Source organism: Microtus pennsylvanicus, chromosome 11, assembly GCF_037038515.1.
Source record: "Microtus pennsylvanicus isolate mMicPen1 chromosome 11, mMicPen1.hap1, whole genome shotgun sequence".
NCBI lineage: Eukaryota > Metazoa > Chordata > Mammalia > Rodentia > Cricetidae > Microtus > Microtus pennsylvanicus.
In genome coordinates, this window is record NC_134589.1 from 67,325,606 (window position 1) to 67,341,278 (window position 15,673).

Consider the following 15,673-nt stretch of genomic DNA (forward strand, 5'->3'; position numbering starts at 1 on the left):
ATGGAATATTTTCTCTAAATTTGTCAAGTACTAATGGACTAAAAATTGAAATATATTTCTTGCTTAGTAATTGTTCTTAATGTATATAGTTTACTGTGTTAGAGTTAAAACCTTTCCTTATTATTTAGGCAAAACAGAGGAAATGTTGTGAAATAATCTTTTTGTAAACTGTGAATATGTATCACTCTGACTGGTTTAATAAAAAGCTGAACAGCCAATCGCTAGGCAGGATTTGGGGAAAAGAGAGAACACTGGGAAGAAGAAGGAGAAACCAGACAGATGCAGACTGAGTCAGACACATGAAATGGGATAGCGTTAAAAGTCATATGATAGAATACATGTTGACAGAGGTTTTTCTGTCCTGCCTGGTTCCCACAATTGTTAAGTCCCAAAGAAATCACACAGAGGTCTACATTAGTTATAAACTGATTGGCCCATTAGCTCAGGCTTCTTATTAACTCTTACAACTTATATTAGTCCATTATTCTTAATCTATGTTAGCCACATGGCTTGGTACCTTTTTCATCAAGGCAATCACATCTTGCTTCTTCTGTGGTGGGGCCAGGACAGCAGAAAGAGCTTCCTTCTTCCCAGAATACTCCTGTTCTCATTGACCTGCCTCTACTTCCTGTCTGGTTGTCCTGCCTATACTTCCTGCCAGGCTACTGACCAATCAGCTTTATTTAAAATATAATTGACAGAATACAATTGTTCCACACCAAATATAGATTAATAAAAGTATGGGTTAACTTAAATTGTAAGAGCTAGTTACGAAAAAGCCTAAGCTATTATCTAAGCTTTCATAATTAATAATAAGTCTCCATGTTGTTATTGGAGGGCCAATAGTTGCAACAAAAAAAGTTTACCAACATTCAAAAATCCAATAATTCCCCTACTTTCTTCTCTCTCCCTAGAAATACAAAGTGCCTTGGCTACTTTGTGATGCAACCAGCTGTGTGCTTTCACCTGAGCACTTGAACTTAAGATGGGGCCTTAGCATTCCTGGCACTATTAAAAGTATTGTTGCCAAAACACCGAAAGGAATTAAACACAGGTCTGAGCCAACTTCCTTTTAAATAAACCCCATACCCTGAAACCCTAGTTACAGACATACCTAGGTAGAACATTCTGTACTGCTGGCCCCTCTGTATGTAAGCTCTGCTGATAGACACAAAGGTGTCCAATCCATGGCCCATGGGTCACATGAGACCAAAGAGTCCTATGATTTCAACCCAACATAAAATTGGAAACTTACTTAAAACATGAAAGTGTGTGTGTGTGTGTGTGTGTGTGTGTGTGTGTGTGTGTGTGTGGTGTGCTTTAACTAAACTCGGTGGTTCTTAAGAGAATAAACTTGTGGATTTGCAGATGACGTCATGTTGTAATGTCAAAAGGAAGTGCTTACAAGAACTCCCCAGCCATAAGTATGGATAAAGTGAACCATCACACTGCATTCCCACACTATCCTAACTGCTTCTGCTCCAACTTTTCTTCTGCCTCAGGAAAGGAAATCAGCACCTCCTGTGTTCTTCCCTATCCCTAGATTACATCCCTGATTCCTTGACTTGTCCTCTGCTTTCACCATCCTTAGGGAAAGACCTAGTGTTACCCAAGGAGAAGCAAGAACCTCTGTACTGGGCAGATAGATGACTAGATGAGTGAGTGGTCGTTTGGGGGTATAGTCCTTTCCTCTAAACCGGGACTCCTCAACTTCTCCTGCCCCCATTTGCCTGTGTTTCCCCAAGGGAAGGGGAGCAGGCAAACTTGGCTCTCAGCACTGAAGCCTCCTTAGCTTTTGGAGCTGAGGCCTTGGCAAACACTGAAGTAGCTAGAGGTCCGGTCTGGGTTCACAAGCTCCTGGTCTTGGATGGCATTCCTTTCTGAGTCAAGCTATGACACAGGGAGCACTGTATCTATTGACACATTATTATATGTATGTATGTATGTATGCATCCATGTATGCATGTGTATGTGTGAATGTATGTAAGTATTGTGTAGGTATGTGTGTATGTGTAAATGTATGTATATCTATATGTATGTATGTGTGCAAGTATGTATTGTGTGTATGAGTGTGTGTATGTAGGTATGTAAACATCCATATCTATAGGATATATCTTTCCACTGAACCCTAGGACCAACCCTGCATATACCCCAGGTTTCCCCCTTTCTAGGAACTGAAGGAAAATGGGTATGTCCCAATTCTGAAGACCAGAAGCAGAGGGCAGGCAACATGACCTGAGTTTCAAAATGGCACTTAGCTGCCACCTAGCAGATCCTTAGCCTGCTAGGCCACCCTGGCAAAGACCAAATAAGTCATCCCTTCCCCTATCCCTGGACTATTTCATGAGTGAAAATCTAAAGCAATTACCTGGGGTGGCTTTAAGCCACCTCTCAGCTACCTCCCACATGGACCACTGGCACCAGGAACAACAAAGCCAGCACAAACCACGCTATCATTAGCTATCGCGGGCCTTTGAGCAGCTGTAATTACCCAGCAGCTCTCAGGAGGCCCCCAACGTGAAAACAGTGAGCTTAGACTTCAGCTCCTTCCCGCACTCTGCTTCATTCAGGTCTAAACACCACACAGTGCAAGCACCCAGAGTGCCAGGAGTCGGCTCTGTGTGGTGTCTACAAAGGCAGAAATCCAACATTTTTATTACATTTTACTTTTATGGGTGAGGGGTATGTGTATACCACAGCACACATGTGGGGGCCAGGGAGTAATTTTCAGGAACTGATTCTCTCCTTCTACCGTTTGGATTTGGATGATTGAACTCCAGTCACCAGACTCAACAGCAAGCACTTTACCCGCTGAGCCATCTGACTGGACCCAGACACAGATACTGTGAAGTGTGTAGTATGATCCATGCTTTTAAGATTATTATGGCGGGGTCACCGCCCCACCCTGCCTCCTGCAGCCCCGCCGCTCCACCGCCCTGTCCTCCCGGCCTGAAGTGCAGAACCTCACCATGAGCTCCTCTGCTGCCAGCCCGCTCTTCGCGCCCGGCGAGGACTGCGGCCCTGCTTGGCGAGCGGCTCCCGCGGCCTATGACGCGTCCGACACGCACCTGCAGATCCTGGGCAAGCCGGTGATGGAGCGTTGGGAGACCCCTTACATGCATGCGCTGGCGGCGATAGCTTCCTCCAGAGGGGGTCGTGTCCTGGAAGTGGGCTTTGGTATGGCCATTGCAGCCTCCAGGGTGCAACAGGCCCCCATAGAAGAACACTGGATTATTGAGTGCAATGATGGGGTCTTCCAGCGCCTACAAGGCTGGGCCCTGCAAACAGCCACACAAGGTTGTTCCCTTGAAAGGCCTATGGGAGGAGGTGGCGCCTACACTGCCTGATGGGATCTTATATGACACATACCCACTGTCTGAGGAGACCTGGCACACTCACCAGTTCAACTTCATAAAGAACCATGCTTTCCGCTTGCTGAAGCCCGGGGGCATCCTCACCTACTGCAACCTCACATCCTGGGGGGAACTGATGAAGTCCAAGTACACAGACATCACCACCATGTTTGAGGAGACACAGGTGCCTGCGCTGCAGAAGGCGGGCTTCCGGAGAGAGAACATTCGCACTGAGGTGATGGCACTGGTGCCGCCAGCAGACTGCCGTTACTACGCCTTCCCTGAGATGATCACTCCCCTGGTCACCAAGCACTGAGCGACTGGCCTAGGCTGGAATGAGCGGATATCCTCTTCAGTGCCTTGGTGGGTGGAGTTGTGAGCTCCAGCCTCTCAGCTGTCCCTGAACTGTGACACTCTTGTTGGCCCAGCTACCTTCCCAGAGCTCAGGGATAAAATAAATCCTAACAAAAAGAAAAAAAAAAGATTATTATGGCGGCCCAGTAGCTGCTCTGTCCCTTTGCCTTCAACCCTGGGGCCACACTGGGGCTGGGTATTAGTAGTGAGTGAGGAAGAGGTGGATGGGTGGGGCGCTGGAGGATAGCCACTGGACATCTGACTAAAATATGACAGAAGAGATTTTTGGGTATTTTGTGACTTTCCAGCCAGAATCAGGAAGTCAGTAGACCCAGGAAAGTAAGACGAGATAAAGCCGCAGAGGTCAGGCTAGGTCACCAGGTATCTCCTAAACTGCAGAAGGGATTAGTGCTGAACCAGGCAGCTGTCACCCCGAAGTGAAGACAGAGCAGGGGAAAAGGATCAAGTTTGGGGTTGAGAAAGAAAATTCGATCTTCTATGGGGGTGGGGAAGAAGAAAGAGAAGAGCTTGAAGTTGAGCAGAAAGAATACCAGGGTAGACTAGGGGATAGCTGGGGATGATCTATGGTAATAGTGAGAAAGAAAATTGCCCAGATTTGAGAATTCACTAACAGCCTAGGAAAGGCTAGGTCCCTCCCTCACTCACTGAATGTTCTCCCTCCAGGCAGGGTTCCATTCAAGCTCCATCACCTAGAGCAGGCCCTGCTAAAGGATGACTAACGACAACCCCCAGACCAAACAAGAGTTCTAGCCGAGCCAGCTAGCCCCAGAAAGCACACCAGCCCCTTGGGGCTGGCATGGAAACCTAATCACAGCCCTGCTTCCCCAATTGCAAGGCTCTTTCTTCTACAAGGCAGTCACCCACTTAATGATAGCCCAGCGCTAATTCTCCCTGCCCCGCCCGTCCTCTCCTGGGCCTCATTTTCTGCTGTTATTTTTAAATTTAAATTTAAAAAAAAACTTACTTGACTATAATGAAACATGGCTGCTTGTCACCCTGCATCCTTTTGGGGGTGAGACTGATGTCAGTGACTCCACTTATGAGTGACTCTGGCCTAGGGAATGAGTGAATGGTGTGTACTACAGTAGCCAGGGGGTCCGATTCCCACCTCCTGATGGCTTTGCAGATTCGTGGCTTTTTCAATAGACCGGAGGCAGACCAATATAGCAGGTAGGTTAGGACCCTGCAACCCTATCTGGTTTGGGGCTGTGCACACTTCTCTCTTATAATCATTCACTTGGCAGCCTAGTTCCTTTACCTGCATATAGTATACACCACACACACACACACACACACACACACACACACACACACACACACACACACACTCCTCTCCAAACCATGAACCTAGCAACCTCAGAACTCTCTTATTCCCCGACCTGCACATCAGGCACACATACTCTCATCTCCGAACAATAGCACAAGTTTCCTTGCCCCTCATAACTATCAAATTTAGACAGATTCTATTCAAGTGTAGTCCCAACACAGTCTGATATGAAAAACAGAAGGAGAAATTTAGCCTGAATTTGTTTGTGATATATTCACAGTACGACGAATTGTGCCCTCGAGTAAACGTCTAGGGGAATCCCCTGTTTACCATCTTAAGCCTATGCTTTTCCATAATTAGGAATGCCTTTTATTAAAAAATCAGATGCATTATGGAGAAGCACATGTACAGTAGGAAAAATTGTTGTGTGATCTAATCTATCAACCAAAACAGAAAATCACCCAAGCTATACCCCTTCGTAACCAGACTCTTCTCTTGAACCTCATAAAGGGAGCTGAGTTCTCCCACTCACAGGCCCGGCTGGCTCTCTTGAAGTCTATCCCTCCATATCTGCGTTCGGGCTTTCTTTGCTCCGGATAAACTTCCTTTGCTTCTTTGGCAAATCTGTGTGAGCCCTCATTTTCAATTCTCTGAATAAGTAGCCAAGACCCTGGAAACACCTAGCCCAAACTTTCACCGCCAGTAAAAACAAAGGGAGCTGGACTGTGGGTATCTGGATAATTTGTACAAAATCACCACATGGGTTAGCAGAGCTGACCCTAACCCCAAGTTGCCACACACAGCCCCAACCAGAGGAACATGGGACACCTTGAGTAGACAACCACATTTGAACATACAAGTCACTAGAACCCTAAGTCCCTGACTCACCTCAAGGAGGCCAGGGCGTTCATTCCTCTGGAGTCTCTGGCCACTGCATGCCATATCAGACATATTCCAGAACACTCCGAGCCCATGAAAGCCCATAGTGTTTAACTGTGTAAAAACTTGGCCGAACTCCAGTGGACTCGTTTCCATGTGAAGATGTTATATTTACTCACACATAGTATTTGTATTCTCCATATACATTTACATAGAAAATGTAGTATTTTCTCTTTTGCCAACTTCTGCATTTTTTCCACAACTCAGATACTTGCATGAAACTCTGATAAGCTCAATAGTTTTTGTACTTCCGTGTCTTTTTTTTTTTTTTTTTTTTTTTTTGGTTTTTCGAGACAGGGTTTCTCTGTGGTTTTGGAGCCTGTCCTGGAACTAGCTCTTGTAGACCAGGCTGGTCTCGAACTCACAAAGATCCGCCTGCCTCTGCCTCCCAAGTGCTGGGATTAAAGGCGTGCGCCACCACCGCCCGGCTGTACTTCCGTGTCTGAAAAGGAGGAGCGGATGAGAGGCCTCTCATTAGCCCGAAATAACAACATAGACCACTCACGTGTGTGCAAGCACGCACGCGCATGCACAGCAACACACACAGATGCACACAAGTACCGATACAAGATAGAGGAATTCACATATGCACACATTGGCTTTGTCCTCTCGAATGACAAGGACAGGTGTGTCCTGTCCTCTGTCTCTTCTCTTGACTCTGACCTAGCAATCGAATCTTTAAACTGGAACAGAGGAGGGGCGCGGTGGTACCAGAATGGCTCAGCAGCTAAACGCACTTGCTCATGCAGTTCCCTGCACCCACACGGCAGCCCACAACCATCCCAACTCATCTTCCAGGGAATCTAATGCCCTCTTCCGAATTCTGTGGGCACCTGGGACTCACATAGTGCACATACATGTATGAAGGCAAAACACTCATGAACATAAAATAAAAATAAATATTAAAAAATTAAGCCAGACTCTTAACTTGATTCTTACCCTGAGCCGGCCATCTGAGGGCCTGGGTCCGACAAACTGCCTTCCTCCCTCATCTACAGGATCCAGCATCCTGGTTGAGTAGGGACAGCTGGAAGCGTGTCCTTTCCTGACTGAAAAGTGCATGGTCCAAGTAGTAAGAGCAGAAGGGCAGCTTTCTCAAAGCCGCTACACCGCGGGACACTATGAATGACGACGGCTGTTTGGGACACTGGCACTCTCACTGCACAGCCACCAACAGCCGGGCTCGCCCCCTCCCTTCATCCAGACAGCGTTTTCTCAAGCTCCACCCCAAAGAACTAACAGCTATTTGTGCCCAAGGTGCCTGCCGGACCTTGGGAAGGAAGGGCCTTGAAGCCCGCCGCTGAAGCGTCCTCCTAGCTCAGAATCTGCAAAAATAAAGATGACCACCAGGGGGTGCAGGAAGCCCACCATGGGACACTCAGTTAACGTGTCGTCGTGGGCCTCTCTGGCAGAGCCCTCCAAGTACTCAACCCTCTGCCATGTCCTCCCAACTCCCAACGCTAATTTAACCCTTCCTATTCTATTAGCCACCCCCATATGTGTTCTATCTCTCTTGAAAGTCCCTGCCATGGCTCCATACAAATTTCCTGGCCTCTATGAGTATTTCAAATGAAACACAAATACCTGAAGATCCGACGCTAACATCCACATATGAGAAAAAGCATGCGACATTTGTCTTTCTGGGCCGAGGTTATCTCACTCATAATGATTGTTTATACAACCTACACAGATATTTCATGTATAAAACATATGCAGTATTTTCATTTACATGTGAGTTTCATAATTTCATTTTTCTTAACGGCTGAATTATATTCCATTTTGCATATATGAAGCACATTTTCATTATCTGTTCATGGGATGATGCATATCTAGGTTCCTAGCTGTCATAAATAGAATGGCAACGAACGCGGACATAGTTCTTTGAAGTAAGACATAGAGTCCCTCGGGTGTATGACAACCACTGATACAGCTGTGTCATGGATTAATCTATTTCTAGCTTTTTGAGGAACTGCCACACTCGTTTCCACGGGGGCTGCGCCAGTTTTCACTTCCACCAACAGTGAATTAAGGGTTCCCCTTTCCCCACATCCATACCAGCATTTAGTGTCTTTTTTTTTTTTTTGTCGTAGTCATTCTGACTGGGTAAGATGAAATCTGAAAGTAGTTTTAATTTGCACTTTCCCAATGGCTAAGGATGCTAAAGAGGTTTTAAAATGTTTCAAGATCGTTTGAATTTTTATCTTTTGTCAGCTCTCTGTTTAATTCCATGCCCCCATTTCTTTTCAGTTGGGTTGCTTGGTTTTTGATGTTTACTTTTCTCAAATAACTCATTTTTAAAACCTTCCTGGGACTGACTGAGTGCCCGGGTCTCCGATCTGACAAGGTTCAGCTGGGACCTTTCTTACTATATCAGTATGAACAAACTGGCTGATGTGAGCTTTCCCGACCCTAGAAAGTAACTCCAGCCTGGGACTTCCAGTACAGAAGATAGGGAGGATGGAAAGAAAGTCCCAAAACTTTTGCTGAGCCTGTGAAAACGAGGACCCTCTGTAGCCAGCTAAGGTTACTTGAGCCTTGGAGGCATCCTGGGATGGTGGAGCCTGTGACCAAAATCAAGAATGAATCATGCAGAAAAACCAGGAAAGGACAAGGCAAGGTCACTAGCAGAACTCTGAACAAACCCAGAATAGCCTGGCTCCTGCTGAGATGAGCAACCCAGGAGACACAGGACTGGATCCCTAATCTTATCTGGCTGGATTCCTAGGATGCCCTGGATTGCGTCTGTGATTGAGCTACTGTCGGGTAAAACAGCCAGTCAAAGAAAACTACCCCGCCCAGAACCTAGAGCCAGTGAAAGAAACACACTTTGGCCCCGAAACCAGAGCCAAAGAAACACGCTCTACCCCGACCAACTCAGAACAAAAACCAACCAATCCCTGAGTATGAAACCCAGTCAATCTCTGAGTTTGTCCAGGCTCAGGGATTGAAATCTGACAATTCCCTCCCTGGGAAAATTCCATCCTTATATAAGGTCTGTGCCTGTTCAGGTTACTGCTAGCAGAGGCAGCCACCCTCCTGGATTCATCCCTTCCAATAAATCTCTTGAAGGAGGTTTGGGTGAGACCTTCTTTCCAGGAAATTAAACAGAGCAGAGAAGTAACACCTTTTGCCAGAGGCAGAACAGAGAAGAAAGGGAAACCCTCCCCTGCCCGAGCAGAGTTGTTAGATTGGGGAAACCTTTCCCTGGAGCAGGGCTGTAAGATGCTATACTTGTAGTGACTTTATGGTACTGCTTGGCTCCCGACTGCCAGGATCCCTTTCCAGGGACTTTCAGTGCTTACAGTTATGAATTAATGGAACAGTCCATTGTGCTAAGTGTAAATAACACACACAGTTGCCATCTGGGTTGAACAGCGTGGTGGTTTGAATGAGAATGGTCCCCATAGGCTCATAGATTTGAATGTTTGGTCCTCAATTGGTGAAACCACTTGGGAAAGATTAGGAAGTGTATTTCGTGATATTTGATCACATTGAAACCCCGATACTGTGTTAATAAAATTAACTTTGACTCAGTGGATAGCGATTGGCCTTAGAGAGGATGAAGGACCCGGTAAGACCTGTAGAGAGACAGTCACAGGAGTAGGAAAGGACTTAGAGATTTGTGGTCTTTTTCAGTTTTGGACCGTGTGGAGAGAAGCTCTCTTGCTGGGTCTCTAGCTAAAAAGGAAGGTCATCTGGGTACTTCTCGGTGTCTCTGATCTAGCAGATTTTCACGCTAACATCTGACTCTGGAGTCTTTATTGGTAAATGGAACAACTCAGATAAAAATGACAGTATGGCTTTGTTGGAGCAGGTGTGTCACCGGGGTTGGGCTTTCAAAAACCACGCCCTCTCTCTCCCTCCCACCCACCCCCTCAAGGTCTCAGTTGGTGTTCAAGTGCCACGCCTGCCAGCTGCTACGCTCCTCGCCACAATGGTCATGGGCTCACCCTCTGAAGCTGTAAGCCCCAATATACTTATCAGTTACCTCGGTTGCGGAGTCTATTCACAGCAATAGAAGAGTAGGTGCTCACTCAGACAGTTTCCACTCGTCCCTCCAGACTCCCCTCACTATCCCACCCCCTGTGTGTGCAGCTACTGACCCATGTAGACAACATCAGCAGTCTCCTGTCACTATCACTTACGACTGAGCCCAACTGTGGTGGTTTGAAAAAAATTTAAAAAAAAGACCCCAAAGGGAGTGGCACTGTTGGGAGGTGTGACTTTGTTGGAGTAGGTATGGCCTTATTGGTTGGACAAAGTGTGTCACTGTGGGCTTTGAGGTTTCTTTTGTTTAAGCTTCACCAAGTGTCACAGTCAACTTCCCGTTGCCTGCAAGCTGCAGGACACTCCGCTACTTCTCCAGCACCATTTCTGCCTGCACACCCACGGCCAAGCTCCGTATCATGATGGTAATGGACTGAACCTCTGAAACTGTAAGCCAGCCCCCACCAACTGTTTAATGTTTTAATGTTTAATAAAACATTAAATGTTTTCCTTATAAGAGTTGCTAGGGTCATGGTGTCTCTTCTCTTAGGTAGAAACCCTAACTAAGGCACCAACTAATGGGATTTCAAATAAAGATGGGCAGGAAGAAGAAACTGGATGTGGAGGGAGCTGCCTGCACCTACCTTTGAAGGCCTGGTTCAGGGACCGAAGAGAACTCTAGCTGCCCTGGCCGTGCTTATGAAATAGCAAAGGCATCATCCACTCACTCAGCCTGGGGCTTCTAAAGTCCTCTATACCTCACGTACATTTAATCCACCAGTTAATATCCACTGATGTCCCCACTGGACACTGCCAGGCTAACGATGAGATGGGGCTGGAGAGATAGCTCAGTGGTGAAAAGCTCATACTGCTTACAGAGGAGTTCTGTTTCCAACCTGCAAGCCCGAAGGCTCATGACTGCCTGTAACTCCTGCTCCAGGGCATCTGATGCTTTCTTCTGGCTTCCATGAGCACCTGTGTATACCTACACACACACACACGTAATTTTAAAGTATTTTTTTAAAAAGTGTACCCCATCCAGGCAGTGGTAGTGCACACCTTTAATCTCAGTCCTGGGAAGCAGAGGCAGGTGGATCTCTATGAGTTCTAGGCCAGCCTGGTCTACAGAGTGAATTCCAGGACAGCTATGATTGTTTCACAGAGAAAGTCTGTCTCAAGTCTGCCCAGAATTCATGTGGTCATTTTGGCTTTTGTAGGAGAAGAGGTCACATGGGTGAAGAAAGGCACAGTGAGTCCCCGGAGCAGAGGACACCTACAGAAGGAAGGACTCGGGTAGCAACATCAAGGAGAGGGGCGAAATGCGGTCCCCCAAGTAGCTGGTCACAGAGGACACAGGATGAGCAAAGTCTGAGATGAGAGGGTGGGACACAACAGCAGGTTGCATTTATAAATAATAATCAGAGTTTATTACCCAGATAGCACGCGTTACAAAATCCACAGTGTATTACTGTGACTTGGGAATAATAATCACTTGAAACAGTCAATATTCACCTTTACCCTCATATTTCCTGTCTCTAACACCATTTCCGTCCAATAGCAAACAACCCCACGTTTCCCCGACAGAGTTCTACTAGAATTCCACACAGTGAGGGTCTGCTGATGACATATTTGGCCTTCATTTTTCAGAAGTGACTTCTGCACCTGTCATTTGGAAGGCTATTTTTACTGGGTAAAGAAATCTGGGAGCTAGAGAAACAGCTCAGTGGTTAAGAGAGCTTGCTGTTCTTCCCAAGAATGCATTCAGTTCATCACCCCCAGAAGGCAGCTTACAAATACTGTTACTTCAGTTCCGAGGATCCGAAGCCCTCTGCTGGCCTTAGTGAGCAAGGGCACACACATTCGCATATGTGCAAACACGTAAATAAATAAATGTGCCTATGTTAATAGGGTTCTTTGTCTTTCTGTTTAAAGATGTCATTCTGCTGTCCACAAATTCCATCATTCCTGTTGGAAAGAGGATAGCCCTGGAATGGCTCCGTTGTTCCCCACATGGACTTTCAAGACTTTCTTTGCTCTATATTAGCTGGGCTATGACATGGCTACATGTGTTTCCTTCATACTCTTCCTTTGCTGTCTCCTGCTGATGGCAGAAAACTCTTGGCCATTCTCTCTCTTGCTATCACCCTTGAATGACATCTCAAATGCCAGCCATGCATATATCATCTGTTTGACAACATCCCGTCCCATGTATCTTATTGTATTTTCTCTGCTTTTGCATTCACCTGTGTATTTTGGTTTGGGCATTTACTAGTTCACTGATTATATCTTCTTCAACATCCATTCAATTTTTAAATCCATAAGTTCTCTTTTCTTTTTTATGTATATGCATGTATAGGTGCATGTGCATGCATGTGTGTGTGCATGTGTTTGTGTGCATGTGTGCGTGCATGTGTGTGTGCATGTGTGTGCATGTGTGTGCATGTGTGTGCATGTGTGTGTGCATGTGTGTGTGCATGTGTGTGCATGTGTTTGTGTGCATGTGTGTGTGCATGTGTGTGTGCATGTGTGTTTGTGTGCATGTGTGTGTGCATGTGTGTGTGTACATGTGTTTGTGTGCATGTGTGTGCATGTGTGTGTGCATGTGTGTGTGCATGTGTGTGTGTGTGCATGTGTGTGTGCATGTGTTTGTGTGCATGTGTTTGTGTGCATGTGTGTGTGCATGTGTGTGTGCATGTGTGTGTGCATGTGTGTGTGTGCGTGTGTGTGCATGTGTGTGTGTGTGCATGTGTGCACACGTGTGTATGTAGGCCAGTGGCTGATGTGCAGTACCATCCTCCATCATACTCCACCTTATGTTGAATCAGAGTTGCTTGAACCAGATCCTGTTGAGCTGGCCAGCTTGCTCCAGGAGGACCTTGTCTCAGTCTCCCAAGTACTGGGTTCATAGGAGGGTCACTACCCCCACTTGGCATTTGTGTGGGTTCAGGAGTCCTCATGCTTGTGTAGAAAGTGATTTACCGGGGGCTGGAGAGATGGCTCAGAGGTTAAGAGCATTTCCTGCTCTTCCAAAGGTCCTGAGTTCAATTCCCAGCAACCACATGGTGGCTCACAACCATCTGTAATGAGGTCTAGTGCCCTCTTTTGGCCAGCAGGCATACATACAGACAGAATATTGTATACATAATAAATAATATAAATAAATATTTTTTTAAAAAGTGATTTACCCACAAAGGCATCTCCCCAGCCCCAAATCCGTGAGTTCTTTCTGACAGATACTACATTGCTTAGCTCTCTGGGTCCAGTTGATTCCTTTTTATATTGCAATTCTATTTTTAAATGCTCTGACTATTCATGTATTTTTTTCTTCTGTTTTCTTAAACATTTTAATCATAATTATTTAGAGTTCCTGGTTTTCTGTCTATTCCCATTGTCTTTTCTCTTGGTTTTTAGTCATTTGGTCCATACTGTTTGGATGACATTTGGCAGACAGGCTACCAATAGACCACCTGATTACTGCCAGGGCCTGACTTAGCTCTGCGTGTGGCATGGGTGGTTCATTTTTGTCCTAGGCAATCTCTCTCTCTCTCTCTCTCTCTCTCTCTCTCTCTCTCTCTCTCTCTCTCTCTTTTCTCTCGGGACTTGGATGAAAATCTTGGTGCTCGCCAAGATGATCCCTCCTGAACTAGAATTCCAATTGTCTTCCTAGCAGTCTGCGTTTGAGATCGTCCCTGGTCTTTAACTGGGGACTGCTGTTTAAAAGCAGGGAAACAAATCTGGAGGGATTTGTTTGCGATTGTTGGGTGACATCTCTACATCACCTCCCTTCTCGAATCATCCCACTTTAAGTCCCAGCCTTTGGGGCATCCTTCAATTCTGACCTCTGTATCCCAGATTTGGTAAGATTGCTCTCTCTGGGCCCTTCTCCCCCTATGCCGCCCAGTGTAAAACGTACCTGGGGGAAGTGCCTGAGCACAGGTGGGGTCTAGTGTGTATCTTGTTTTCTCGAGGATTGTGACCCTCGGTCCTCACCTGCCTTCCCAGCTTTCTCTGTAGCTGAGGGTGTCCTTGAACTCCTGATCTTCCTGCCTCCTCCTTTAGTCCATACCCATTTTACGCTGTGCTGGGGATCAAACCCAGGGCCTCACACACGCTAGTCAAACATTCTGCTAACTGTGCTACATCTTCAGCCCTGTTTTATATATTTCGTCTGACTTTTGTCCTGGCTTTTGGCAAGAGGATTGGTCAGGCATGTTTTACCCATCATGGGAACAATAGAAAGTGTTCCTGCGTCTGCTTCTGGTGCCAAATCAGAAAGACCTGGCAAGGGTAGAACCAATGGCGTCTTCTCCTTTCTTTAAAGTTTTGAGCTTTTTCATAGGTTATGACCAAGACCGTGTGGTAAAAAGCTTACCACCCCCACACACGTAAGAAACTCCTCAACTAGATAAAACAATTCTAGCAACGACTTGCACACATTGAATATGAGGTCACTTTCATTTTTGAGCAGGGAACTCAACAATGGTTTTTGGTTTAGGTTTTTGCCTGGGACTCTTCCCAAATTCTGGCCGAGGGAAGCAACCAAAACAGAGCAAAGGTCTCAACGAGTGGAGAGAAGAGAGCAGAAACGGAATGTGTGTGTTGAGGTGGCTGAAATGTGTTGGCAGGGATTCGGAGCAGAAGGAGCTGCCCTAAGAGGGAAACCCACAGAGCTACATGGAGATCCATTCAAGACTCTTGTGTAAGGTGCGCACGCATGCGCACGCACACACACACACACACACACACAGTGCCCTGTGAGTGTGCACACTAAATGAAGTTTCAGAGGTCATTCCGTGCTAGCACCTGTCTTGATTCCTTCCTAAACTACTGAACACTCTGAGTGTTCCAGCAAAACCTTAGACAGGGCTGAGGAGATGGAGTTACTGAAGTGTCTGTCTGGCAGGCACAGGGACCTGGATTTGTCCCCAGAACCTACATTTAAAGGGCCAGACATAGTGTGTGCTTATATTTTCAGAACTGCAGAGTCAAAGACAAGTGGATCCCAGGGGCTTGCTGGTCTGCTAGCCTAGCCTACTTGGCAAGCTCCAGGCTAGTGAGAAAAAAATTCAAGATGTAAACATGGCTCAGTGGTTAAGAGTACTGACTATTCTTTCAGAGGATCCAGATTTGATTCCCAGCACCCACATGATGGTTTATAACCCTTTCCAACTCCAGTTCCAGGGGTTCTGACGCCCTCTTCTGACCCCCACTACATGCATGTGGTACACAAACATATACACAGGCCAAACACTCACACATAAAATAACAGTAAGCAATCTAATGAAAAATTACAAAGATTTATTTGTAAAAAATCAAGGTGTATAGGGCACCTGAGGAATGAGAGCTGAATATGGCCTCTGGCTTCCATGTGCACACACAGACCTGTACACACATGAATATGTGCACACATGTATTCTCTCTCCCCCAAGAAAAACTTGAAAAGTCTACCTCCTCAGAGAAGGGACACTCTACCTCTATGGTACCTTAGGCCTAAAACCAAAACTCAGTGGAATTAAATGGTAAAGTTTCTGTTTAGCGAAACACTATTCCTTAGAGGAGAAAATAACACTTGACATATCTACAATTCTCATTACCTGATCAAATACTAACAGGCATTGAAGAAGCAGAAAATAAAATACATAACTATGTAAGTGAGGACTCTCTCTCGCCTCTGCAGGCCCTAGGAACTCACACGGTACACAGATATACATGCAGACAAAACACCCGTATACATACAATTAAAAAAAAACAT

The 15,673-nt window shown here is 46.0% G+C and overlaps 1 pseudogene; it reads left to right on the forward strand.

Annotated features, from left to right (window-relative positions):
* Window positions 1-2,897: 2,897 nt before the first annotated feature.
* On the forward strand, window positions 2,898-3,824 carry LOC142859426 (guanidinoacetate N-methyltransferase pseudogene; annotated as a pseudogene).
* The last annotated feature ends 11,849 nt before the right edge of the window (window positions 3,825-15,673 follow it).